At 44.3% G+C, this 26168-nt stretch overlaps 2 long non-coding RNA genes and 3 other non-coding genes across 5 annotated transcripts in view; all 5 read right to left on the bottom strand.

Moving 5' to 3' along the window:
• Positions 1-6451, bottom strand: part of LOC121820199 (uncharacterized) — a 46806-nt gene extending 40355 nt beyond the window's left edge. The window contains exon 1 of the long non-coding RNA XR_009600087.1: positions 6142-6451. This is a non-coding gene — a long non-coding RNA (uncharacterized LOC121820199). The remainder of the gene's footprint in view (positions 1-6141) is intronic.
• TRNAN-GUU (transfer RNA asparagine (anticodon GUU)) lies at positions 2602-2675 on the bottom strand. Its single transcript has one exon. It is a non-coding gene; the product is annotated as a tRNA-Asn (tRNA).
• A 601-nt stretch (positions 6452-7052) lies between the features above and the next one.
• TRNAH-GUG (transfer RNA histidin (anticodon GUG)) lies at positions 7053-7124 on the bottom strand. Its single transcript has one exon. It is a non-coding gene; the product is annotated as a tRNA-His (tRNA).
• Positions 7125-13301: 6177 nt separating this feature from the next.
• LOC132658131 (uncharacterized) lies at positions 13302-22411 on the bottom strand. Its single transcript, XR_009597255.1, has 2 exons — positions 22313-22411; positions 13302-21581 (listed from the first exon to the last, which is right to left on the bottom strand). It is a non-coding gene; the product is annotated as an uncharacterized LOC132658131 (long non-coding RNA).
• On the bottom strand, positions 22030-22193 carry LOC114111395 (U1 spliceosomal RNA). Its single transcript, XR_003587457.2, has one exon. It is a non-coding gene; the product is annotated as a U1 spliceosomal RNA (small nuclear RNA).
• Positions 22412-26168: the final 3757 nt, after the last annotated feature.

Here is a 26168-nt window from a genome sequence, read left to right as displayed (position 1 = left end):
TCCACTAGCTTTGTTCGTAGTGATGCTTTCTAAGGCCCACTTGACTTCACATTCCAGGATGTCAGGCTCTAGATGAGTGATGACACCATCGTGATTTTTCTCCTTTGCTTTTCGCTTCTCTTCTTTCACAGCTATTTGTAAGGCCACCCCAGACAGCCATTTTGCTTTTTTGCATTTCTTTTCCGTGGAGATGGTCTTGATCCCTGTCTCCTGTACAATGTCACGAACTTCATTCCATAGTTCATCAGGCACTCCATCTATCAGATCTAGGCCCTTAAATCTATTTCTCATTTCCACTGTATAATCATAAGGGATTTGATTTAGGTCATACCTGAATGGTCTAGTGGTTTTCCCTACTTTCTTCAATTTAAGTCTGAACTTGGTAATAAGGAGTTCATGATCTGAGCCACAGTCAGCTCCTGGTCTTGTTTTTGTTGACTGTATAGAGCTTCTCCATCTTTGGCTGCAAAGAATATAATCAATCTGATTTCAGTGTTGACCATCTGGTGATGTCCATGTGTAGAGTCTTCTCTTGTGTTGTTGGAAGAGGGTGTTTGCTATGACCAGTGCATTTTCTTGGCAAAACTCTATTAGGCTTTGCCCTGCTTCATTCCTCATTCCAAGGCCAAATTTGTTACTCCAGGTGTTTCTTGACTTCCTACTTTTGCATTCCAGTCCCCTATAATGAAAAGGACATCTTTTTTGGGTGTTAGTTCTAAAAGGTCTTTTAGGTCTTCATAGAACTGTTCAACTTCAGCTTCTTCAGTGTTACTGGTTGGGGCATAGATTTGGATTACCGTGACATTGAATGGTTTGCCTTGGAGACGAACAGAGATAATTCTGTCATTTTTGAGATTGCATCCAAGTACTGTATTTCACTCTTTTGTTGACCATGATGGCTACTCCATTTCTTCTGAGCGATTCCTGCCCGCAGTAGTAGATATAATGGTCATTTGAGTTAAATTCACCCATTCCAGTCCATTTTAGTTCACTGATTCCTAGAACGTTGATGTTCACTCTTGCCGTCTCCTGTTTGACCACTTCCAATTTGCCTTGATTTATGGACCTGACATTCCAGGTTCCTATGCAATATTGCTCTTTACAGCATCGGATCTTGCTTCTATCACCAGTCACATCCACAGCTGGGTATTGTTTTTGCTTTGGCTCCATCCCTTCATTCTTTCTGGAGTTATTTCTCCACTGATCTCCAGTAGCATATTGTGCACCTACTGACCTGGGAAGTTCCTCTTTCAGTAGCCTATCATTTTGCTTTTTCATACTGTTCATGGTGTTCTCAAGGCAAGAATACTGAAGTGGTTTGCCATTCCCTTCTCCAGTGGACCACATTCTGTCAGACCTCTCTACCATGACCCACCTGTCTTGGGTTCTCCTGGGGGCATGGCTTAGTTTCATTGAGTTAGAGAAGGCTGTGGTCCTAGTGTGATTAGATTTACTAGTTTTCTGTGAGTATGGTTTCAGTGTGTCTGCCCTCTGATGCCCTCTTGCAACACCTACCATCTTACTTGGGTTTCTCTTACCTTGGGCATGAGATATCCCTGCCAAAAAAAAAAAAAAAAACCTGAAATAAAAGTTGAATGATGACATTTATAGACATACACAGGCTGAAAGATTTCATTACCAGAAAATTCACACAGCAAGAGAAGTTAAAGGAATCCTTCAGCAAGAAGGGAACTCACATCAGATGGAATTCCTGATGGACACCAAGGAAATGAAAGAAAAGAGACATGGCATAGGCATGGCAAAATACATCAATTAAATCTGTTTAAAAATATGGAACAATTTAAGGAAAAGTAACAACCTTGAATTTGGGGGTCATAACATATGCAAAGTAAAATACCAGACAACAAGAGCATAAGGGCAGGCAGAGGAGAAATGTGAGGAGGTGTCCATCCCTCGAAGGCAGACTGCACTGAATTACAGATGTATGTATGCTATCACACCTAAAACAATTGCTGAAATAACAAGATATTTATAACCAATAAGTCAACAAAGACAAGAAAAAGGAATCACATACAAAACCATGTAAAGGCTGCTGCTGCTGCTGCTAAGTCACTTCAGTGTCCGACTCTGTGCGACCCTATAGACAGCAGCCCACCAGGCTCCCCCATCCCTGGGATTCTCCAGGCAAGAGTACTGGAGTGGGATGCCATTGCCTTCTCCAATGTAAAGGCTGCGATAGAGCAATTACTCTTCCAGGATTCTACCCTGTCCCCATGTGTACAAGAATGATGACTGTCAGAGGAAAAGCATAGAACCTAACCGCAAAAGTACATGGAAGGGGTTAAACAGAAACTACTACAACAGTGGGAAAACTTCATTGGTAAAAGGAGTTTACAGGGTAAAGAAGATAAGCCTACTCTTTCATGAATTACAGGATTCCCGGTGACCTGCTTTCCTCCAGAGAGGGTGAAGGAATATATGGACATAAGTCCTTGTGTGTGTGTGTGTGTGTGTGTGTGTGTGTGTGTGTGTGTGTGTGTGTGTGTACAAGACACAGGGGGCAGTTGGGTAGTGGGTTTGGGAGAGGATGCGCGAACTAGAAACAATCGTTCATTATTTACATTCTAAAAGAGTGACACGCGTCCCTGGGTGGGCTCGAACCACCAACCTTTCGGTTAACAGCCGAACGCGCTCACCGATTGCGCCACAGAGACACAACAGGACACTGCTCTCTATTCTCACCGAAAGCAAGCCTAACTACCAAGCTAGGCGGAGCCACCTGTCTCTCACATGACAGTAGCTTCTGCTCCAAGCCTCGGACAACCATGGGAATGGAGTCCACTCAGCGCGTTGGATCCGGTGGGGAAGCCGGGCGATGCCGAAGGCAGAAGCGCAGCCTAGCGTCTCCGCCCCGCCTTGCTCCTCTCCCGCCTCAGACGCAGCACCGGGAGACGCCCCGAGCCTGAACCGAGGGGGGCCCGAGGGAAGCTGAACGTCCGGTGGGCTCAGTGATGGCTCCTTGTTTGCTACGCCTTTACTCAACCACCTGCGCCGCTGGGCAGCGGTTTAGTAGGTGACGTCCGTGTGGCCGCAGCGGGAAAGAGATCAGATTCCAAGAGGAAAAGGGAAAAATCAGGCAGAACAAGAAAAGGCATGAATGAAACAAAGAGACCTCCCAGAAAGCCTGTGAGGAGATTGGGACCAGATCCTGAGAGAGAAAAATTACTCTTATAAAGTAGCAGAATAGGGAGGGAGAATCGGAGGAAACATCAAACAGGGAAAAGCACGAACTTCTGTACGTGTGCATGAACAAAGCAGCAAAAACAGTGCGGTACATTTATGTGGAACCTGTCTGTGCAGTTACGGCTGCAGCTATGCAGGTCTGTGGTGCATGGTGCTTGTATAGTGTGAGTGCTGCATTGTAGTGGCAGCAACCTCGGTTCTGATCCAGGCTATAGCAAGGTAGTGTCTATAACCTGTCTTTCCATTTGCCTTTTTTCTTTTTTTGTTGACTAATAGTTGATTTACAATGTTCTGTCAGTTTCAGGTGTACAACAAAGTGATTCAGTTATACATACATATATGTCTATTTTTTTTTCAGATTCATTTTCCTTGTACATTACTACAAAATATTGAGCATAGTTCCCTGTGCTATCCAGTAGGTCCTTGTTGGTTATCTATTTTATATATAGCATGTGTATATGTTAGTCCCAAACTCTTAATTTATCCCTCCCTCTTTTCCCCTTCAGTAACCATGTTTTCCATGTCTGCGGGGGCCATCTGTTTTGTATATAAGTTCATTTGTGTCATTTTTGGGTTTGTGTCTTAGATTCCTCATATAAGCAATATCATATGATATTTGTCTTTGGCTTACTTCAGTTAGTGTGACAATCTCTAGGTCCATTCATGTTGCTGCAGTTGGCATTATTTCATTCTTTTTTTACACATCTAAGTACTATTCCAACTGTTTGCTTTTAATTCCAGCACCAGCTATGTCCCTTAGCAGTGGTGGGAGAGCAGAGTTTGCCACTGGCCTTGCAGTGATATACCGTGAGAAGAGGAGTAAATCCCAAAGCGCACAAATCTCCTGGTCAAAGCAAAACCTAGGACAATTACCTGTTGCACTGTTAAGCAGAACACATCCCCAAAGTTGAAATATCACCTCTCAAGGAGACTTGTCTATAGTTTGCACTAACGAAATAACATGATAATTGCTGGCTTTTTCTGGTAAAGCTATTTCTTTCTGTTTTGGTTTTAAATTCATATTTAATTTATTTTTAATTGAAGGATAATTTCTTTACAATATTGTGTACAAAATTTCTTTACATCCACATGAATCAGTCACAGGTATACGTATGTCCACTCTTGATCCTCCCTCAAGGCTCCTCAGCACCATCTTTCTAGATTCCATATATATGTGTTCATATACAGTATTTGTTTTTCTCTTACTGAGAGTGAAGATATTTCTGCCATCAGTGAGGGCTTTTTTTACACTAAAGGAAAACAAGTATTTAATGGCTTTACAATAAATGCAAGCTAGTCCTCACAGTCTATACAACAACTTGTCTCCAGTCACCATTCACTGATTTTTATGGAAATAGTAAATCATTGAACTATATTTTACATAGTGTAAAAAGTACACACCTTTAGTTCATAGGCAGTTTGTTGAATTTGGGCAAATGTAGTCATTACCTGGATCAAGTTATAGAAAATTCTCACCAGCCCAGAAAGTTATTTGAGCCCCATTTCTAGGCAACCCTACACTAGATGGATTGCTAATTATTATTGTGAGGTCTATTGCAATAGTGTGGAAAAGGCAATGGCACCCCACTCCAGTACTCTTGCCTGGAAAATCCCATGGACAGAGGAGCCTAGTGGGCTGCCTTCTATGGGGTTGCACAGAGTTGGACACAACTGAAGCGACTTAGTAGTAGTAGTAGTAGTATTGCAATAGTGTACTGTTGCTTGCTCTTGAAATTCAGATGAATGAATGCACATTTTTGATAACTTCTATTTCACGCAAAATTTTGTTCACTAAATATATTCATATTATTATGCATATCACATTAATTTTGGTATTATTGGAATAATTCTGGTGAGGATTTTCTGGTGTTAATTGGTGTTCTTGATGAATATTTCTAGTATTTTGATGAATATTCCATAACAGACTTTTTGTGTACGTGTACATCCACAGAAGTTCTGTAATTGCTGTGTTATGGAATCAAAGATTAAGTTTAACTTTATTAGAAATTGCCAGCAGTCTTCCAAAATGATATCAAACCAACTACTACAGATGCAATTGCTCCAAATTTGTCAGCATTTGATATACAAATTATTTTAAATATAGTTATGCTGGAGGGCGGAGAAGGCAATGGCATCCCACTCCAGTACTCTTGCCTGGAAAATCCCATGGACACAGGAGCCTGGTAGGCTGCAGTCCATGGGGTTGCGAAGAGTTGGACACGACTGAGAGACTTTCCTGTCACTTTTTACTTTCATGCATTGGAGAAGGAAATGGCAACCCACTCCAGTGTTTGTGCCTGGAGAATCCCAGGGACGGGAGAGCCTGGTGGGCTGCCATCTATGGGGTCACACAGAGTCGGACACGACTGAAGCGGCTTAGTAGCAGCAGCAACAGCATGCTGGAGGGTGTGTAATGATATCTCCTTATAGTGTTAATGTTTATTGCCCTAATGAGTAAAATTATCACGAATATTTTGTTACAATTCCTGATCATTAAAATATCTACCTTTGTGATCCAGGAAGATCCCGGCTTAGGTTTCCCAGGAAAAGGAAAAGGGGTGCTGTGATCTATCCCCACAGTGCAGACGGATCCTACAAAGTATCTCTGGTAGACAGAGACCCAAGTTAGAGTTGTTCCCAGAGGCCACTGGTTCACATTCAATGACTGGCCCAGCAAAAGCAGATGCTGCCGACCTCCCAGGTTTTTGTCATCTCCACCCACTTGTCAGTTGAGCAGGGTGGAATATATTTTTACAATACTCTCTTTCAATCTATTCATTCACATTCATTTCCCTGAGTAATTGGAATCTCCAATTTGTCTCATTACCACAAGGAAAAACCTGTTATTGGTGACATAAGCAGACAGTTCCTGTAAAAATCAACACCAGAATATCAATGCTCAGGCCTGGGGCATCTCCGGGTGATCCAGATACATACCCTGACTCTCCAGCTGCTGCTCTTTGGAATCCCTGTGGTCTCTACCAGGCAGTGGGCACATTTTCCCTTTTCCCTTGGACACTTGCTCAGAAGACCTGTTAGGACAAATGTTATGTTCACTGTAGGGCAAGAGGTGAGCGAGGGAGTGGGGGTGGTAGATGAGGGGTGGGGGATGTGGACCAAGCCTGCAGAGGCAGCAGTGAAAGACAGCACAGCGGTTGTGGGTGTGGGGGGGTCTGGAAGAGCTGCTGAAAGGCAGTCAATCTGGAGGGTGAGCGTGTGTGCTCTGCCTGTGTGGGGAGGAGCAGAAAGATTGGGAGATCTTTGCTAGAATTACTTTGCAGAGAGGGATTTGGTAAGGGTGAAGGGGAGGAGAGTGACCCTGAAGAAAGATGATGGCTCATGGGGTACCTGGCAGCAGAGATACCGTGATCTTGAAGGGGCTTAAACCAGGGCAAAGGCTTGTCCGTTGCCTTCGTGTGGTGCTGAACTCTATGATTTCCTTACTACTGGGAAACTCGACTTCAGAATTGCTGCTTGATGATCCCTAGATAGTAAAATGTGTATATTCATTTAGGTGAGTTTGAAGAAAGGACAAGCTTAAACTGTGGAGTGGCCATCAGAATAGCTTAGAGTAGCAGGGGATGGATAGGCATTACCTGGAAAATGTATTGAAGGGCCTCATCCATGTATCACAATGTATCATCCATACTTGGCTAATAAAAATTTTCTACATCTTGATCCTGGTAATTATTTCACATCAAATAGCTGTTCATTTGTGCATCTTGTTCTGTGATTACACATCTTAATAATTTCCTTTTTGGATAGAATTGGTCACATTGCAGAGAACCCACTGTAGACCATTACCGGGTTTTAGAAAAAAAGGAAACAGACACCAAGTGTAACTCTAATGCCGTGACTCGGATTCGAACCGAGGTTGCTGCGGCCACAACGCAGAGTACTAACCACTATACGATCACGGCGCGCCACACTCAAAGCTATAACAATGAGCTTTGATCTGTGTTATTTGACTTAAAATGATTCCAATCATTACGCTGCTTTATTCTTGGAAACTGTAGGTATTCTTTTTCTCTCTTTCATCTCCAATCCCTGGTTTTCCCTCTCTTCCTCTCAATCCTGATACAGGATGAGAAAACGAAACCAAACCGAAAACCAATTCTCACCTCCCCAGATCTGGCACGCTTTTTCTGGGAAGTCGGGTTGTCTTCGTTCCCACCTCGCCAGCTTCTTTCCTGGCTTTTCGCGTTTGTCCCTTACCGACCTTCCCCACCAGCTGGTTCCAGCTCTTGCCCCACCGACCGCGGCCGATAGGAGCGAGGGCAGCGCCGGCGGCACAGACGGCAGGGTGAAGGCGGAGCAAAGAAACGAAAGAAACATTACGAGACCACCCGGCGTTCAGCTTCCCTGGGGCCTCCTCGGCTCAGGCCCGGGGCATCTCCGGGGCGCTGCTTCTGCGGCGGGAACGCTCGGCTGCACTTTTGCCTTCTGAATCCCCCGACGCCCGGCTTGCCCACGGCTTCTCCGGTTGTCTGAGGCTTGGATCCGGCGCCGCTCTCCCGGGAAAGGCGGGTGGCTCCGCCTGGCGTGGAAGGAGTGATCGCTCATCCTTGGGGATGAGAAGGACCTGACGTACGCCTATCTCTGTGGCGGATTCGGTTCGTGCGTTTGGTTGCTAAGCAAAAGGTTCGGTAGTTGAAACCTACACAGGGACTCCTTGCCTGTGCGCACCTGTAAGTACTCAAAGACTTCGTGGTTATTTCTACTCTTCGCATCCTTTCTGGGAAAGGCCAAAAAAGCCTTTTACAACCACCCTCCAGCTCCGAGAATGAGTGCAACGAGCAGCTAATTGTATCTCTTCACGTTCCTCCTTCACGGTGCATGTTATAAACCCCACAACTCACCGTTCTTTTTAAACATTTCTCCCATATTTCCAAAGAGATTTAAGTTAAAAATCTTGTATTTTTCCCAGGCAGATGCCGTCTCTCTTTTCCTTCATTCCCAAATCTGTATGCAGGTCAGGAAGCAACAGTTAGAACTGGACATGGAACAACAGACTGGTTGCAAATAGGAAAAGGAGTACATCAAAGCTGTGTATTGTCACCCTGCTTATTTAACTTCTATGCAGAGTACATCATGAGAAACACCGGACTGGAAGAAACACAAGCTGGAATCAAGATTGCCCGGAGAAATATCAATAACCTCAGATATGCAGATGACACCACCCTTATGGCAGAAAGTGGAGAGGAGCTAAAAAGCCTCTTGATGAAAGTGAAAGAGGAGAGTCAAACTTACTTAAAGCTCAACATTCAGAAAAATGAAGATCATGGCATCTGGTCCCATCACTTCATGGGAAATAGATGGGGAAACAGTGGAAACAGTGTCAGACTTTTATTTTGGGGGCTCCAAAATCACTGCAGAAGGTGATTGCAGCCATGAAATTAAAAGACGCTTACTCCTTGGAAGAAAAGTTATGACCAACCTAGATAGCATATTCAAAAGCAGAGACATTACTTTGCCGACTAAGGTCCGTCTAGTCAAGGCTTTGGTTTTTCCTGTGGTCATGTATGGATGTGAGAGTTGGACTGTGAAGAAGGCTGAGCGCTGAAGAATTGATGCTTTTGAACTGTGGTATTGGAGAAGACTCTTGAGAGTCCCTTGGACTACAAGGAGATCCAACCAGTCCATTCTGAAGGAGATCAGCCCTGGGATTTCTTTGGAAGGAATGATGCTAAAGCTGAAACTCCAGGACTTTGGCCACCTCATGGGAAGAGTTGACTCACTGGAAAAGACTCTGATGCTGGGAGGGATTAGGGGCAGGAGGAGAAGGGGACGACAGAGGATGAGCTGGCTGGATGGCATCACTGACTCGATGGACGTGAGTCTGAGTGAACTCCAGAGTTTGTGATGGACAGGGAGGCCTGGCGTGCTACGGTTCATGGGGTCGCAAAGAGTCGGACACAACTGAGCAACTGAACTGAACTGAACTGTATGTACATCTAAATTTCCACCTGGTGGTGTTCTTCTTGGAGGGCTACTGTAACATTACTTGAAATGTGGGTCTGTTGGTGATGAAGTCTTTCACCATTTGTATGTCTGTAAAGGTCATTATTCACCTTCATTTTGAAAGACTTTTTGTGGGTGGATAGTGATAGAATTCCACCTTGACTTTTTTAGGCTTCAGTACTTTAAAGAGGTTGCTCCACTGTCTTATCACTTCTATGCTTCTCTCTTTTTTAAATCTTTGTGGAATGTGTTACAATATTGTTTCTGTTTCTTTTTCTTTTTTTCTTTTTTTTTTTTTTTTTTTGCCAGGAGGCATGTGGGATCTTAGCTCCCCAACCAAGGATCCAACCAACAGCAAGGACCATCAAGGAAGTCCCTCACTTACATGCTTATGATGAGAAACCTGGTATCTTTATTTTTGCTTCTGTAGATACTGGTCTTCTTCCTCTGGTCTCTTGGGGATTGTATTCTTTTTCAAAGGCTTTGAGCACTTTAATTATGATGTGACTAGACATGGTTTTTTCATACTGTTGTGCTCATTTGTTCATTTGGTTCCTTGGATTGGCGGGCTTATAATCTTTACTACAATTGGAATTATCTGACATTGTTCCTCCAAAAACTATTTCTTGTCCCTGGGTATTTTCAGAAACATTAATCACCTATGTATCACCTCTTTTAATGTTGCCCTACCATTAAGTGACACTGTTTTCATTCAGTTCAGTTCAGTTCAGTCAGTCAGTCGTCTCCAACTCTTTGTGACCCCATGAACCGCAGCACGCCAGGCCTCCCTGTCCATCACCAACTCCCAGAGTTCACTCAGACTCACGTCCATCGAGTCAGTGATGCCATCCAGCCATCTCATCCTCTGTCATCCCCTTCTCCTCCTGCCCCCAAATCCCTCCCAGCATCAGGGTCTTTTCCAATGAGTCAGCTCTTCGTATGAGGTGGCCAAAGTACTGGAGTTTCAGCTTTAGCATCATTCCTTCCAAAGAACACCCAGGGCTGATCTCCTTCAGAATGGACTGGTTGGATCTCCTTGCAGTCCAAGGGACTCTCAAGAGTCTCCTCCAACACCACAGTTCAAAAGCATCAATTCTTCAGCACTCAGCTTTCTTCACAGTCCAACTTTCACATCCATACATGACCACTGGAAAAGCCATAGCCTTGACTAGACAGACCTTAGTCAGCAAAGTAATGTCTCTGCTTTTCAATATGCTGTCTAGGTTGGTCATAACTTTTCTTCCAAGGAGTAAGTGTCTTGTAATTTCATGGCTGCAGTCACCATCTGCAGTGACTTTGGAGACCCCCAAAATAAAGTCTGACACTGTTTCCACTGTTTCCCCATCTATTTCCCATGAAGTGATGGGACCAGATGCCATGATCTTCGTTTTCTGAATGTTAAGCTTCAAGCCCACTTTTTCACTCTCCTCTTTCACTTTCATCAAGAGGCTTTTGAGTTCCTCTTCACTTTCTGCCATAAGGGTGGTGTCATGTGCATTTCTGAGGTTATTGATATTTCTCCGGGCAATCTTGATTCCAGCTTGTGCTTCATACAGCCCAGCGTTTCTCATGATGTACTCTGCATAGAAGTTAAATAAGCAAGGTGACAGTATACAGCCTTGACATACTCCTTTTCCTATTTGGAACCAGTCTGTTGTTCCATGTCCAGTTCCAACTGTTGCTTCCTGACCTGCATATAGGTTTCTCAAGAGGCAGGTCAGGTGGTCTGATATTCTGATCTCTCTCAGAATTTTCCACAGTTTATTGTGATCCACACAGTCAAAGGCTTTGGCATAGTCAATAAAGCAGAAATATATGTTTTTCTGGAACTTGAGTACCCCAAGTAAGACAGTAGGTGTTGCAAGAGGGCATCAGAGGGCAGACACACTGAAACCATAATCACAGAAAACTAGTCAATCTAATCACACTAGGACCACAGCCTTGTCTGTTTTCATTTAAAAATTCTATTTTGGCATGAATTTCTTTTGGAAACAACTGTCCTTGACTTTGTGTTCCCTAATCTTGCTTTTTTTTTTTTTCAATGTCTAATCTGCTATTCAATCTGATTGTCTTGGATGTTATAGTTTTCATCTCTGAAGTTTGATTTTTGGCCATTTTTGTATATTCCATGGTTCTAATTAACTTTTGGGACATATGCACACAGTCACATTAACTGTTTAAAGTCTTCTCTGCTGATTTTTATATCGTGTCAGTTCTGGTTCAGTTTGGGTTGATTAATTGATTCATTCATTCATTAGGAGACTTCTTCCCTATCTGTTGTTTTCCTGCCTCTTTGCATGATTGTCATTCTTTGGTAGGAGGCCAGACATGATCAAAATTTCCCTTTCTGGACACTGGCTATTTTGATATTTTTCTAAATCTTCTTAAGTTTTACTCTGGGGTACATTTGAGTGACTTGTAAATGGTTAGATTCTTGTGAATCTTGTTTTCCTGATTTTTTAGGTAGGTCAGTCTAGTGCTAATTATTCCCATCACTGTAAAAAGTGTTTCCTGACCAATGGTCAATGAACTACAAGTAGTCCAGTCTGTCTGGGGGTATTGAATACAAGTGTTTGTCCTGTATGAGCACCAGGCGTTGTTCCAGGATCTTTTTAAAAGTTTCTTTCCTTGGTCATAGGTACTTTCGTCATAACCATACCCTGATCATTTATTGACTATGCCAAAGCCTTTGACTGTGTGGATCACAGTAAACTGTGGAAAATTCTGAGAGAGATGGGAATTCCAGACCACCTGACCTACCTCTTAAGAAATTTGTATGCAGGTCAGGAAGCAACAGTTAGAACTGGACATGGAACAACAGACTGGTTCCAAATAGGAAAAGGAGTATGTCAAGGCTGTATACTGTCACCCTGCTTATTTAACTTCTATGCAGAGTACATCATGAGAAACGCTGGGCTGTATGAAGCACAAGCTGGAATCAAGATTGCCGGGAAAAATATCAATAACCTCAGAAATGCACATGACACCACCCTTATGGCAGAAAGTGAAGAGGAACTCAAAAGCCTCTTGATGAAAGTGAAAGAGGAGAGTGAAAAAGTGGGCTTGAAGCTCAACATTCAGAAAATGAAGATCATGGCATCCAGTCCCATCACTTCATGGGAAATAAATGGGGAAACAGTGGAAACAGTGTCAGACTTTATTTTTTGGGGGCTCCAAAATCACTGCAGATGGTGGTTGCAGCCATGGAATTAAAAGATGCTTACTCCTTGGAAGAAAAGTTATGACCAACCTAGACAGCATATTGAAAAGCAGAGATATTACTTTGCCAACAAAGGTCCGTCTAGTCAAGGCTATGGTTTTTCCAGTAGTCATGTATGGATGTGAGAGTTGGACTGTGAAGAAAGCTGAGCACCGAAGAATTGATGCTTTAGAACTGTGGTGTTGGAGAAGACTGTTGAGAGTCCCTTGGACTGCAAGGAGATCCAACCAGTCCATTCTGCAGGAGATCAGCCCTGGGATTTCTTTGGAAGGAATGATGCTAAAGCTGAAACTCCAGTACTTGGGCCACCTCATGCGAAGAGTTGACTCACTGGAAAAGACTCTGATGCTGGGAGACATTGGGGGCAGGAGGAGAAGGGGACGACAGAGGATGAGATGGCTGGATGGCATCACTGACTCAATGGACGTGAGTCTGAATGAACTCTGGGAGTTGGTGATGGACAGGGAGGCCTGGTGTGCTGCAATTCATGGGGTCACAAAGAGTCGGACATGACTGAACGACTGAACAAAACTGATCATTACTCTGCTGAGTAATGAGTGAAACCCTTTCATATCCCTGGATTCTCTCTCTCTCCCCAACTCACTCTCTCTCTTATCACTGGACCTTTTTTAAAAAAAAATATTTCTTTTTTATTATTTACTTTTATTGGCAAATAGTTGCTTTATGATGTTATGTTAGTTTCTACTATACAGCAAAGGGAGTCAGCTATACATATACACATATCCCCTCTTTTTAGGACTTCCTTCCCATTTAGGTAACCATGGAACATCAAGAGTTTCCTATACTATACACTGGATTCTCATTAGGTATCTATTTTATAATCGTATCAATAGTATATATATGTAAATTCCAATCTTCCAATACTAGCCCCCCTTTACCCTTTGATACCCAAACATTTATTTTCTACATCTGTGTCTCTACTTCTGCTTTGCAAATAAGAATAACTGAATCTTTGTCCTGTGAACTCTAGATGCCTTACTCTCCACCAAGACTCAGCTTCATTTTCACAGTCCAAGGAGTTGACCTCAGAACCCTCTTCTGGTGCCCTGCCTGGGAATTCTCTGAAAGCAGTAAGCTGGGCCCAGTGGCAGAACTCATCTTGTTTGTTTCTCATCTCTCAAGGCTTCTCTCCTTTGCTGCCTGATTTTCAGTGTCTTGGAAACCAGTATTTCATGTCTTATGTTTTTTTTCTTTTTTTCCTTTGGGAGTGGTGAAAAAGGGGAGAGTGAAATTTAGGCAGGAGGATTTAAATCAGATTTAAGTCTGATTCCTGACACTGCACCTTTGCCAGAAACTGAAGGCATCTCTTTATGTTCTTAATTTTATTCAATAGTTGTACTAATTTATATTCCAATGTATTTTCCCAACTCAAGATATGAGTCTTTTTCTTCATGGTTTTGCCATCACAACAAACTTTCTATATATAGATCTATTATTCTGACAAGGGAAGTAGTGACCTACTAACTCAGCTTAATGGGAGGTACAATGGAAGGACAATGTGGGCATTACCCAGAGATACTATATTGCACATGTTCAGCAGCTAAATTTCCAAGAAGTTTGGAAAGTATTTCAATAACTATAATTGTTTTCAGTGATGACCTACATAATTGAGTCCATGAGAAACCAGTCACAATAACTCTGGAAAGCTTCTTGCAGAGCAGCTTATTGATTAAAGAGAAAACAAAACAAAATCCACTGGTCCCAGACATTTATTCTCTTCCCTTTCCTTTATAAGTTGCATTTTTGCTTTGGTGGAATGCACACAAGCTAATGAGGGGTCTCCCCCCAATATCATTTGCATGGCCATGACTGTCTTCATAAGACACCTTGACAGTACATGGCTAAATCTGCAAAAATTATCTCATTTGAGACAAATTGTTGCAACTGACAGAATCCTGCACCTGATGATACATCGTGTGCAAAACTGGATCCTTATAGAGTTATTGGTTCACCTTCCACTGATTCCTCTGTTGAAGCTCATGAGGAAACAGGAGCTCTTTGGATTTTCTGTATTCAGTCTAGGATGTCTCTAGGTTCTAGGACATTTCTGTCTGCCTCTCTCTCTCCCTCTTGCAGTGTGTGCCCTTCTGTTTCTCTCTGTCCCTTATACTCTAAGCTGCTGTGGATATTGCCCACTTTCTCTCCTCCTTGTCAGTTTTCTGGGACTGTGCATTAGGATTCCTTCAATAAGCAAGTACTCACCAAGTACCAGGCCCCTCTCCAGGAAAACCACTGTATCAGGGGCAAAGTCAAGGTCCCAGTCCTTGCTGCACTCATACTGGGAGGCATCAAAAGAAGAATCACACACACACACACACGCACAATCACAGTCGGAGCACAATCTGTCATGTCCTTTCTAGGTTCATCCACCTTCCAGGGCCTAACGGCCCCAGCAGTGAGTAAAATAAGAATTTCATAGCATGTGAAAATGAGTGACTTGAGATCTACAAGGCAAGTAACCAAGAATCAAGATTTAAATACATTCTCTTAATCTGTTAACCTATGACCATTCTATAATCTATAAAAATATGAGGCAGCATTATATTAAAACAGTATTTTATTATTTCTACCTTAATTAGAAGTTTTTCAGACAAAGATTGTATAATAATTAAGCCAATTTAACATCAAAGAACTTAAAGTTAACAATAGATCTTAAAATCACAAATTGAGCTGAACTGTAACAGAGAAATGCAAGTTGGAATCACATATTAGATGATACTTAAAACACTTACTCCTAAATTTTAAGTGGAATAATTAAGGCCCTATGATTTCTAGAATTATAAGAATCTTCATTGCAAAGATATTATGTGGTATATTTAATATACTGGACACATAATTTTAAATTTTATAAATGTAAATACTTTTTGGAATTCAAATTTGCTTAAGGGAAACTAAAACCAACATAGGAAATTTAAGTACCTCACTTTCATAAGGATTTTAAATAGAAAATCAATCCAAGACTTGTAAAAACTAGAATACTATGCCACCAATATTTTCCACATTGTTAGAAAATCTGAAAGTCAACATGAAGTAGTTTTTAGACCAAAATTATTAAACCAGTGTGATGCATACAAGGAGTCATCTCTGGTATTATACACGACAAACATTTTCTATGCAATTAATTATATACCAATTATTAGAACTCTCCAGAGTGTTAAAAGTATTTTGATTTTCATCCTTATTATCAATTTGCTTTTTTTTTCTTGTACCTAGAATGGAGAGCACTAATTTATCTAAAGCTAAACCTTTTTTATATTCCTGAGTTACATTTCAGCAAAACAGAAAGTTCAAGGAAAAGAAAACAAACCCACATGGTTTCTATCCACTTAAGTCCTGGAAATAGAAGGTGGATCACTACCCCACTTTGGAGAGAGGCAGAATATGTGTGGTAAAGCAGGATGCCTCTGTGCTTGAATTCAGACTGGACCTGGGACTGGGTCAAGACCAGAACAACACAAGACTAAGCTTTATTATCCTGGGGCAGCACCCCACCGGACAGCAATCACACAATAGTTCTGGAAAGCTCTTGAGGATACTCCCCCTCCCTTTGACATGTTTCCCATCTGCTTCTCTCTTCCTCCAAGCACAGGGAAGGATTCTTCCCTCTGTGTCCTGACAGAACACTTTCTGCTCCCTGCAGGGCACAGGGAGCCAGGCAAGAGCCAAGGGGACAGCTGCACTGCCTCGATGGGTTTCTAGCAAAGGAGCGTGGAAGTCCCATGGATAGAGGAGCCTGATGGGCTATGGTCCAGAGGTCCCAAAGAGTCAGACAGGACTGAGCGACTGACCAGGAACATGAGGCGAATCTACTGCTCAGATTAACCGAAGACGCCACTGCTGACCAAGGCAACCAGCAAGGGGCCAGAGGGCACCCGGTGCTGTGGAGGGAGGGAGATGGAAGCCTAGAAAGGTTCCTACAATCAAGGGGCAACACTGGCCTGCACTTGGGAAATAGTCAAATAAAACACTGCCTGTAGCCTCTATGCATCCTAAAGAGAATGGATTCCAGGTTCCTGAAGGGGCAAGAGGGTCCTCTTCCAGAGGACAAAGCTATCCCTGATCTTCGAAATCGTGTCCTACAGAAGTTAACTTTGAGAGGGACGCCAAAGGAAAGAAGCAATCCCAAGGTATCGGCAAGTTACTATCAAGTGGTGTCATAATTCTTATATGAGGAGACAGTGTGATAGCAAATGTGGGAAAATGGTAACTGTGCACTTAGGTACAAAATATACGATATTAGTATTCTTGCAACTTTATAGTATACTACAAAAGGTTTTTGTTTTTAATGAATTTTTTGAAACTCGAGTTCCAGATTCTCCTTGGATGAAAACTCTGTAAGACTCTGGGTTTGTAACATGCCAGGAGAAAAGAGTGGGGATGCTAGCTGACCATCCCAGGCTGTTCATGGTATCTCACCTCTAACAGTCAGCCTGAGGTCAAGGACCCCTAGGCCCTGACTTAGTAGCATTCAGAAACACAGTGCAGAAGCTCTTCTGCATTGGACCTTGAAGCAAAAGACAATTCCAATCTTGGTAGAAAGAGGATAACTCCTATGAGTGCAGGAACTAAACCCCAGCCACAGCTATGAAATCACCAAATCCTATCCACTAGACCACCAGTTCTAGATCACCAGGACAGAAATAGTATCGACCTAACAGAAGCAGAAGATATTGAGGAGAGGTGGGAAGAATACACAGAAGAACTGTTCAAAAGAGATCTTCATGACCCAGAAAACCACAACGATATGATCACTCACCTAGAGTCAGACATCCTAGAGTACAAAGTCAAGTAGGCCTTAGGAAGCATCACTAGGAACAAAGCTAGTGGAAGTGATGGAATTCCAGCTGAACTATTTCATATCCTAGAAGATGATGCTGTTAAAGTGCTGCACTCAATATGTCAGCAAATTTGGAAAACTCGGCAGTGGCCACAGGACTTGAAAAGCTCTGTTTTCATTCCAGTCCCAAAGAAAGGCAATACCAAAGAATGTTCAAACTACTGGACAATTGCACTCATCTCACACACTAGCAAAGTAATGCTCAAAATTCTCCAACTCAGGCTTCAACAGTACATGAACCAAGAAATATGAGATGTTCAAACTGGATTTAGAAAAAGTAGAGGAAGCAGAGTTCAAATTGCCAACATGTATTGGATCATAGAGAACAGAGTTCCAGAAAAACATCTACTTCTGCTTTCTTGACTACTCCAAAGTCTTTAACTGTGTGGAAAACAACAAACTGCGGAAAATTCTTCAAGAGATGGGAATACCAGACCACCTGACCTGCCTCCTGAGAAATCTGCATGCAGGTCAAGAAGCAACAGAACAGGACGCGGAAAAACAGACTGGTTCCAAATTGGGAAAGGAGTACCTCAAGGCTGTATATTGTCACCCTGCTTATTTAACTTATACGCAGAGTGCATCATGCAAAATGCTGGCTGGATGAAGCACAAGCTGGAATCAAAATTGCCAGGAGAAAGATCAGTAACCTCAGATATGCAGAACCATGAACCGGAGCACGCCAGGCTTCCCTGTCCAGCACGAACTCCCGGGGTTTACCCAAACTCATGTCCATTGAGTTGGTGATGCCAACAAGTCATCTCATCCTCTGTCGTCCCCTCCTCCTCCTGCCCTCAGTCTTTCCCAGCATCAGGGTCTCTTCCAATGAGTCAGCTCTTCGCATCAGGTGGCCAAAGCATTGGAGTTTCAGCTTCAACATCAGTCCTTCCAATGAACACCCAGGACTGATCTCCTTTAGGATGGACTGGTTGGATCTCCTTGCGGTCCAAGGGATTCTCAAGAGTCTTCTCCAACAGCACAGTTCAAAAGCATCAATTCCTCGGCGCTCAGCTTTCTTTATAGTCCAACTCTCACATCCATACATGACTAGTGGAGAAACCATAGCCTTGACTAGACAGACCTTCGTTGGCAAAATAATGTCTCTGCTTTTTAATATGCTGTCTAGGTTGGTCATAACTTTCCTTCCAAGGAGTAAGCGTCTTTTAATGTCATGGCTGCAGTCACCATCTGCAGTGATTTTGGAGCCCCCCCAAAATAAAGTCAGCCACTGTTTGCACTGTTCCCCCGTCTATCTGCCATGAAGTGATGGGACCGGATGCCGTGATCTTAGTTTTCTGAATGTTGAGCTTTAAGTAACTTTTTCACTCTCCTCTTTCACTTTCATCAAGAGGCTATTTCTTCTTCGCTTTCTGCCATAAGGGTGGTGTCATCTGCATATCTGAGGTTATTGATATTTCTCCTGGCAATCTTGATTCCAGCTAGTGCTGCTTCTTGCCTTAAACAACCATAAAAATGGGCAAAATGTGTGAAGCACCTGGTTATACACACTGGACAGAGGCAGTGCAAGGCTGTGAGTGCCTGAGAGAGAGTTGTGGAAATGACCCGATGGTGGTACAGCAAGCTGGAATTCCAGCAGAGCATGGTGCTCACACAAAGCTAAGGCAGAGGTCAGAGGGCAACTGAAACAACTAGAATCTGTAGAGAACCAGAAAGGAGAGAACAGTTTACAGGCTAGTTTTCAAAAGTCTATATTGGGTCTCCTGCCAGTCATTTGCTGAGTGCTAGGCTGCTCACGGGTGGAGTGCTTATGCGAGGCTTATGGGACGACAGATGCTATTGGGATGAAAACCAGAACAGAGCTTTTAGAAGTCTCTGCTGGCAACGCAGGAATTCAGGCCTTGTTAACTCTGTATCACCCTGAGCATTCAGCTGATACTCCAGAAAGACTGTTTTAGGAGGAAAGACCATACCCTGGTGTAAGGCCTACTCTTGATCCTCCCCCCATAAGTGTAAAACTAAGACCTGACAAGGTTAGCAGTGTTTGGAGGTTGAGTCACATCAAGGAGGGCTTTGGATTTCCACAGATCTACCAACACAATCCATAAATCCAGCCGTACCCAAGTTCAAAGTCATTGGCCAGTGATCAAATTGCTTAGTAGAACAAAAGTTGATACATTTTGGAGAAGATACCAGAATCCAGAGTATCTAGAATGTATCATTCAAAGAGTCCAGTAAACAAAAGTGAAACATGCAAAGAAACAGAAAAATGCTACCTGTTCAACACATAGTTTTAAAAAGAAAAGAAAAAAAAAAAAGAAAAGACAACTCCAAGATGTCTCAGATGTTGGATTTAGCAGACTTTAAAGCAGGGTTGTAGATACTAGCTGAGATTTGGAAAGGAGAAATAGAAGTGGTTGTCATATTCGTTTGGACCCTGGAAGAGCTCCGGAGGTCTCCAGCACTGTTACCGCTCACAAAGGTACTTTATCTGCTGGTACAGACAGACTCGCAGCAATTCATACTTCCTACCAGAGGTCCTCTTACTGTTTCACAGCTCTTGGGCCAGGTAACTGTTTTGTTCTTTGACACACAGCTATAGAAGGACACTTCTATTTTTAGGGTCGGGAGTTTAAAAGCAATAAGAGACTGAGGCAGTTTCTATCTGGCTCTTCTTTGTGGGCTTCAGTTCTCCATTAGGACCTGGAAAGCGTGGGCTCAGGTACCCAGCAAAAACTGTTGAATCTAATCTATTGCAAGTCTCTGTTATTAAGAACACACCAGGGTGCCCCTCGGAGAAGGCAAGGGCACCCCACTCCAGTACTCTTGCCTGGAAAATCCTATGAACGAAGGAGCCTGGTAGGCTGTAGTCCATGGGGTCGCTAAGAGTCGGATACGACTGAGCGACTTCCCTTTCACTTTTCACTTTCATGCACTGGAGAAGGAAATGGTAACCCACTCCAGTGTTCTTGCCTGGAGAACCCCAGAGACGGGGGAGCCTGGTGGGCTGCCGTCTATGGGGTCGCACAGAGTCGGACACGACTGAAGTGACTTAGCAGTAGCAGGAGGGTGCCCCTAGGATACATGTTTTAAAAACTCAAACTGTGTAAACTCTAAGGTGACACGGAAAGTGCAATCAAAATGGAAGCAAGAAAGGTAAAAAGGTAAAGTTCAGAGGATGTGTATGAAGAAGAACTTATCTCCTGGCAATAACGTAGAGTCGGGAATGACTTGGTGACTAAACCACACCAACATCATATCATATTACCAAGTAAGTACGTGCACAAAGTCGCTCACAGCATTAGAACACGACAATCAACAGTAACACCCGTAGCCAAAAAAAAAAAAAAAAAAAAGGCACTAAAAAAAAAAAAAAATCACCACTGTCCCGATTACAAGAGATCAAACCAATCAATCCTAAAGGAAATCAGTCCTGAACATTTGTTGCCAGAACTGATGCTGAAGCTTCAATAGTTTGGCCACCTGATGCCTACAACTGGTTTACTGGGGAAAAGCCCTAATGCTCAGTTCAGTTCAGTCGCTCAGTCGTGTCCGACTCTTTGCGACCCCGCGAACTGCAGCACGCCAGGCCTCCCTGTCCATCACCAGCTCCCGCAGTTCACTCAAACTCATGTCCATCGAGTCGGTGATGCCATCCAGCCATCTCATCCTCTGTCGTCCCCTTCTCCTCCTGCCCCCAATCCCTCCCAGCAAGTCTTTTCCAATGAGTCGACTCTTCGCATGAGGTGGCCAAAGCATTGGAGTTTCAGCTTTAGCATCAGTCCTTCCAAAGAACACCCGGGACTGATCTCCTTTAGGATGGACTGGTAGGATCTCCTTGCAGTCCAAGGGACTCACAAGAGTCTTCTCCAACACCACACTTCGAAAGCATCGATTCTTCCGCGCTCAGCTTTCTTCACAGACCAACTCTCACACCCATACATGACCACTGGAAAAACCAGAGCCTTGACTAGACGGATCTTAGTCCGCAAAGTAATGTCTCTGCTTTTGAATATGCTATCTAGGTTGGTCATAACTTTCCTTCCAAGGAGCAAGCAATTTCATGGCTGCAATCACCATCTGCAGTGATTTTGGAGCCCAGAAAAATAAAGCCTGACGCTGTCTCCACTGATTCCCCACCTATTTCCCACGACGTGATGGGACCAGATGCCATGAACTTCGTTTTCTGAATGTTGTTGAGTTTTTCTAAGCCCACTTTTTCACTCTCCTCTTTCACTTTCATCAAGAGGCTCTTTAGTTCCTCTTCACTCTCTGCCATAAGGGTGGTGTCATCTGCGTATCTGAGATTATCGATATTTCTCCCGGCAATCTTGATTCCGGCTTGTGCTTCCTCCAGCCCAGCGTTTCTCATGATGTACTCTGCATAGAAGTTAAACAAGCATAGTTTTATACCATCACCGATTCAAACACGTGAATTTCACTAACGTCAGGGTGACGGAGAACTGCTAAAAAACCTAGCGCAAAATCTGCCGGAGATCAGACAAATCGGTAAAATTTAGTCTATAGTTCGCCTAGATAACTCTGCAGTTTCTCAGTAACTCTGAGAAAATCATGTGGAAAACACGTTGACAGCTGAACGTCCAAGGGTCATGTAAGAACAGCGTTGGGGCACCTTTAGACCAAAGTTCCAGCCCTAGCAAAAAACTCTACTTCAACAGTCACTACAGAGAACAAACAGACGACTGCTTACTTTCTTGAAGTAACAGTCAGCTCACACACGAAAACCACGAACGTATTATTTCAGTGATACAGTACGACCTCACAACGTTGAGCATAACCCTAGTCTGCTTTTGCAACAAACGGAACACAGGGGAAAGCGCGAACGCAGTCCCCCACTACCACAAATTATGCAGTCGAGTTTCCCACATTTGGGGAAATCGCAGGGGTCAGCACATCCGGAGTGCAATGGATAAGCCTCGCCCTGGGAAAACCACCTTCGTGATCATGGTGTCTCCCCTGCCAGGTAAGTATGAGTTGCTTGCCTTCCGCCCCACCGCAACCTCACACGCCCTACACCGTACACACACGCTCACTTTCCTCCCACCCATCCCCGAGCCTTCTTGGCCCTTCCACACAGCGGATCCACGCACTTTCAAGCAAAAACTCCTCAGTTCTCTCCCACGCCACGGGAGACCATATCGTGTTTCAGCACCAGATGACGGACCAGCAGCCCCTGCGCTCGGATATCTACATACGACACGCCCCGTCCGTGACGTCACGGGGATCCCTCCAGCCCACGCCCCGCCCTAGCCCCCGCCTCCCTCCTCCCACGCCGTCCGGCCGGACCAACCGGCCGCCGGGCGCCCTCTGGGGGAAGCGACGTCCGCCCCCCGCCCCTGTTCTCCCACCCGCTACGTTTGGGACCCGGCGCGCTCGGCTGCCTGCCTAACTTTTGTCCTGCCCAGCCCCGGTCTGGCGGTCGGCTGAAACCTGTGCATCTTTTTGCAAATAACGGCGTTCAGTGGGGAGAACAGAACATTTAGCAGTCCAGGGGAAACCGGCTCCTTTCAAATCCAGTTGTCTTTGTGATGTAGTATTGTGTGTATGTCCAGTAAAACGCATTAGGCGTCACGACCGGCCGTGAACTCAGTTCCATTCGTGAAAACTGGGTCATTCATCAGAAATTTCATTCATTTTATTTCCAGCTTCAGGTGTGGTTTTGACACTGAACAGATTTTAACACCTGTCTGTATCCTCTGTCTTATTGAGACAGGCTGGGACCTGGGACCTTTTGCTGCAGTGTTTGCACCTGGACACACTGAGGCAGGAATTCGATGGGCCCCAGGGTGAGCAGCTGCAATCTATCCCCTGTAGACAGTTAACTCCAGGCTAAGAGCAGGGACTTCTCTAGTGATCCAGGGACTAACTCCATACTCCGGTTCAATCTCTGGTTAAGGAACTAGATCCCACATGGGACAACTAAGAGTTTTCATGCTGCAACTAAAGATCCTTCATGCCTAATAAATAAATATTTTGTATAAAGATAAGATGCTCCAAGATAAGGATATTAGGAGGAGCAAGGAGGAGCTGAGTCCTTATTGGATAGAAGATAGAGACCACCTATTTTGCATTCTTGAGGTCCAGGAGACCTTCACAGACTACACATGCTCAGAAAAGTTCCTCCCAGGTTAAAAAGGAGGGAGGAGCCACCCCATGATTGTTGGTGTCAACCTCCCAGGAGGCCTCTGTGCTACAACCCTTCTTAGCAAAAAATTTCACATGCATGTCAGGAAGGGCCCCCAGGAGAGGTCAGGTGTGGAAAAAGAGATGAGAAAATTGGCCAAAATGGAAGAAATGCTCTATATAAGTGATTTGAATCGCCTGTCTGATGCACTGCTCCTCATTAAGGAGGACACCCACACCCTTTCCGAGTGTGCATCTCTGCCTTACTTCTGTCTTAAATAAGCTGTGTATCTACGTGCTCCCTGACTTGTGTTGTGGCTCTGATAATAAACTTTGTACCTACTTTTACAGCTGTCGCCTCTTTAAGAAATTCATTTTTCAGTAGAGGCAAGAGCCAGGCCAACCGTGCTTCTAGCCCTAGCTCCTGATGGAATGGTGGCTAGGATTCCTGGTTTTCACACAGGCTACCCTGGTTCAATTCCTGGTCAGGGAACAAAGATCTTGCTTCAAGCCACCACTCACTGCTTCAAGTCACCACTCACTGCTTGTGTCCTCGAGATCAAAATGTCTCCTCCAGCAACACAATGCAAAGAAACAATAGGGACTAAAAACAACTGCATGTATGCAGTTGGACAAAATTATGGACAAGATACAAAAAGACCAAAAGTTCAAGTGTCATCTATGAAGAGCTGGTGGCAGAAAGAGGATCAGTTCCGTTCGGTTCAGTCGCTCAGTCGTGTCCGACTCTTTGCGACCCCATGGACTGCAGCACGCCGGGCTTCGCTGTCCGTCACCAACTCCCGGAGCTTACTCAGACTCATGTCCATTGAGTCGGTGATGCCATCCAACCATATCATCCTCTGTCACCCCCTTCTCCACCCGCCTTCAATCATTCCCAGCATCCGGGTCTTTTCAAATGAGTCAGTTCTTCGCATCAGGTGGCCAAAGTATTGGAGCTTCAGCTTCAGCATCAGTCCTTCCAAAGAATATTCAGGGCTGATTTCGTTTAGGATAGACTGGTTGGATCTCCTTGCTGTCCAAGGGACTCTAAAGAGTCATCTCCAACACCACAGTTCAAAAGCTGAGAGCAAGAGCAGAATACTGCACGTTGCCCCTGCACACACCACCACCAAACTCACAGGCACACCACCTAAGTCACCTTTAAAGCCTGACCCCTCTGCAACAGGAGGGAAAGGGGCAGGGCACAACTTTTGAAATAATGACATAGCCCAAGAACACAACACAAACCGGTTTTAGACTCAAATGGGACCAAGATGGCAGACAAGACTAGACCTTGGTCCTCGACACATCCAGAGGTGCCGTGACAGTTCCAAGGCACTGTTAAAACACCAAGGAGTGGGCGGTGGCCCAAATCCTGGAAATCCCCACCCCGTTCCCAAAAACAGTTGGAATAATCCTCCCACTCCTTAGCATACAAAATTACCCAGCTTATAAAAACTAACCATGCCACCCTTCCCGACCCCACTCTTCTTCTGCCATGGCCCACACACTGTCTGTGGAGTGTGCTTGCTTCTCTTGCGTCTGAATAAATCTACTTCTTACCTATCACTTTGTCTCTCACTGAATTCTTTCTGTGGAGACATCAAGAACCTGACCAGGTACCGTGGGTTTTGGCTGGGTTTGAGTCCCAAAGCAAAAACAACACCCAGTTGTGGATGTCACTACTGTTGGAAGTAAAGTCCAATGCTGTAAAGAGCAATACTGCACAGGAACCTGGAATGTTAGGTCTATGAATCAAGGCAAATTGGAAGCGGTCAAACAGGAGATGGCAAGCGTGAACATTGACATTTTAGGACTCAGCAAACTAAAACGGACTGGAGCGGGTAAATTTAACTCGGATGAGCATTGTATCTACTGCTGTGGGCAAGAATCCCTTAGAAGAAATGGAGTAGCCATCATAGTCAATAAAAGAGTCCGAAATGCAGCACTTGGATGCAATCTCAAAAACGACAGAATGGTCTCTGTTCGTTTCCGAGGCAAACCATTCAATATCACAGTAATCTATGTCTATGCCCCAATCAGTAATGCTGAAGATATTTCATATGTGAGCAAGGAAACCTCCCCTTGTTGGAGAGACAGAGTAGGATGTTCTGCTTTCACTTTCAATGACCTAGATCCTCGATCTGCATCCTGTGTGCTTTCTGGTTAGTTTTCTTTGGACCTACCCTTAAGCATCACCCCACTCCCAGGCCCACTCCCAGCACCTCCTCCGATCTCAGAGGCTTCTTGGGGCTGAGCGGATCTGAGGGGAGTGCCGTCCCCGAGGCAGCCACGAGGGGGACGACAGTCCATCCCGCCATGGCCCTGCCTTTTCTGTTTAGCCCAGTGGTTTCTATTTGCCAGCAGGACTTTGTGAATCAGAAGTAAGCACAACACTTACTTCTGAGAAAGGGGTTGGCAAATAGCCCACTAAACTGCCGACAACTTGGCCTGGTGTTTTCTGCCAATGTTTTCAGTTAGGAAGAAAAGGAAAACCACTTTTGACCGAAAAGGGGGGTGGGGGGTGGGGGTGGGGAAAGGTACGAATTCTACTGCCATTTAAGGAGAAGGGATGTTAAGGAGGTTTCCTGGTTTGCCAGACTACTGAAGCATGTCAGGTGCACCATCGAGGCTGAAACAGAGGTACTGCTTTCTGACTGGGAAGGTAACAGGAGAAGGCCTAGAGAGAAAAGGCAGGGGTGAAGAGAGAACTGGATCCAGAAATGCGAAGAAGAGCCCTGCTTGGGGTGGGAAGGGGTGAGTGGGATGGTATGTAAGCAGTATCTCCAGCGATGCCTAAGGCGTGTAGTAAGCAAGGCAGCT

Source organism: Ovis aries, chromosome 1 (assembly GCF_016772045.2).
Source record: "Ovis aries strain OAR_USU_Benz2616 breed Rambouillet chromosome 1, ARS-UI_Ramb_v3.0, whole genome shotgun sequence".
Classification (NCBI taxonomy): Eukaryota; Metazoa; Chordata; class Mammalia; order Artiodactyla; family Bovidae; genus Ovis; species Ovis aries.
Note: the sequence above shows the minus strand (reverse complement) of the source record. Positions and strands in the feature narration are given on the sequence as shown.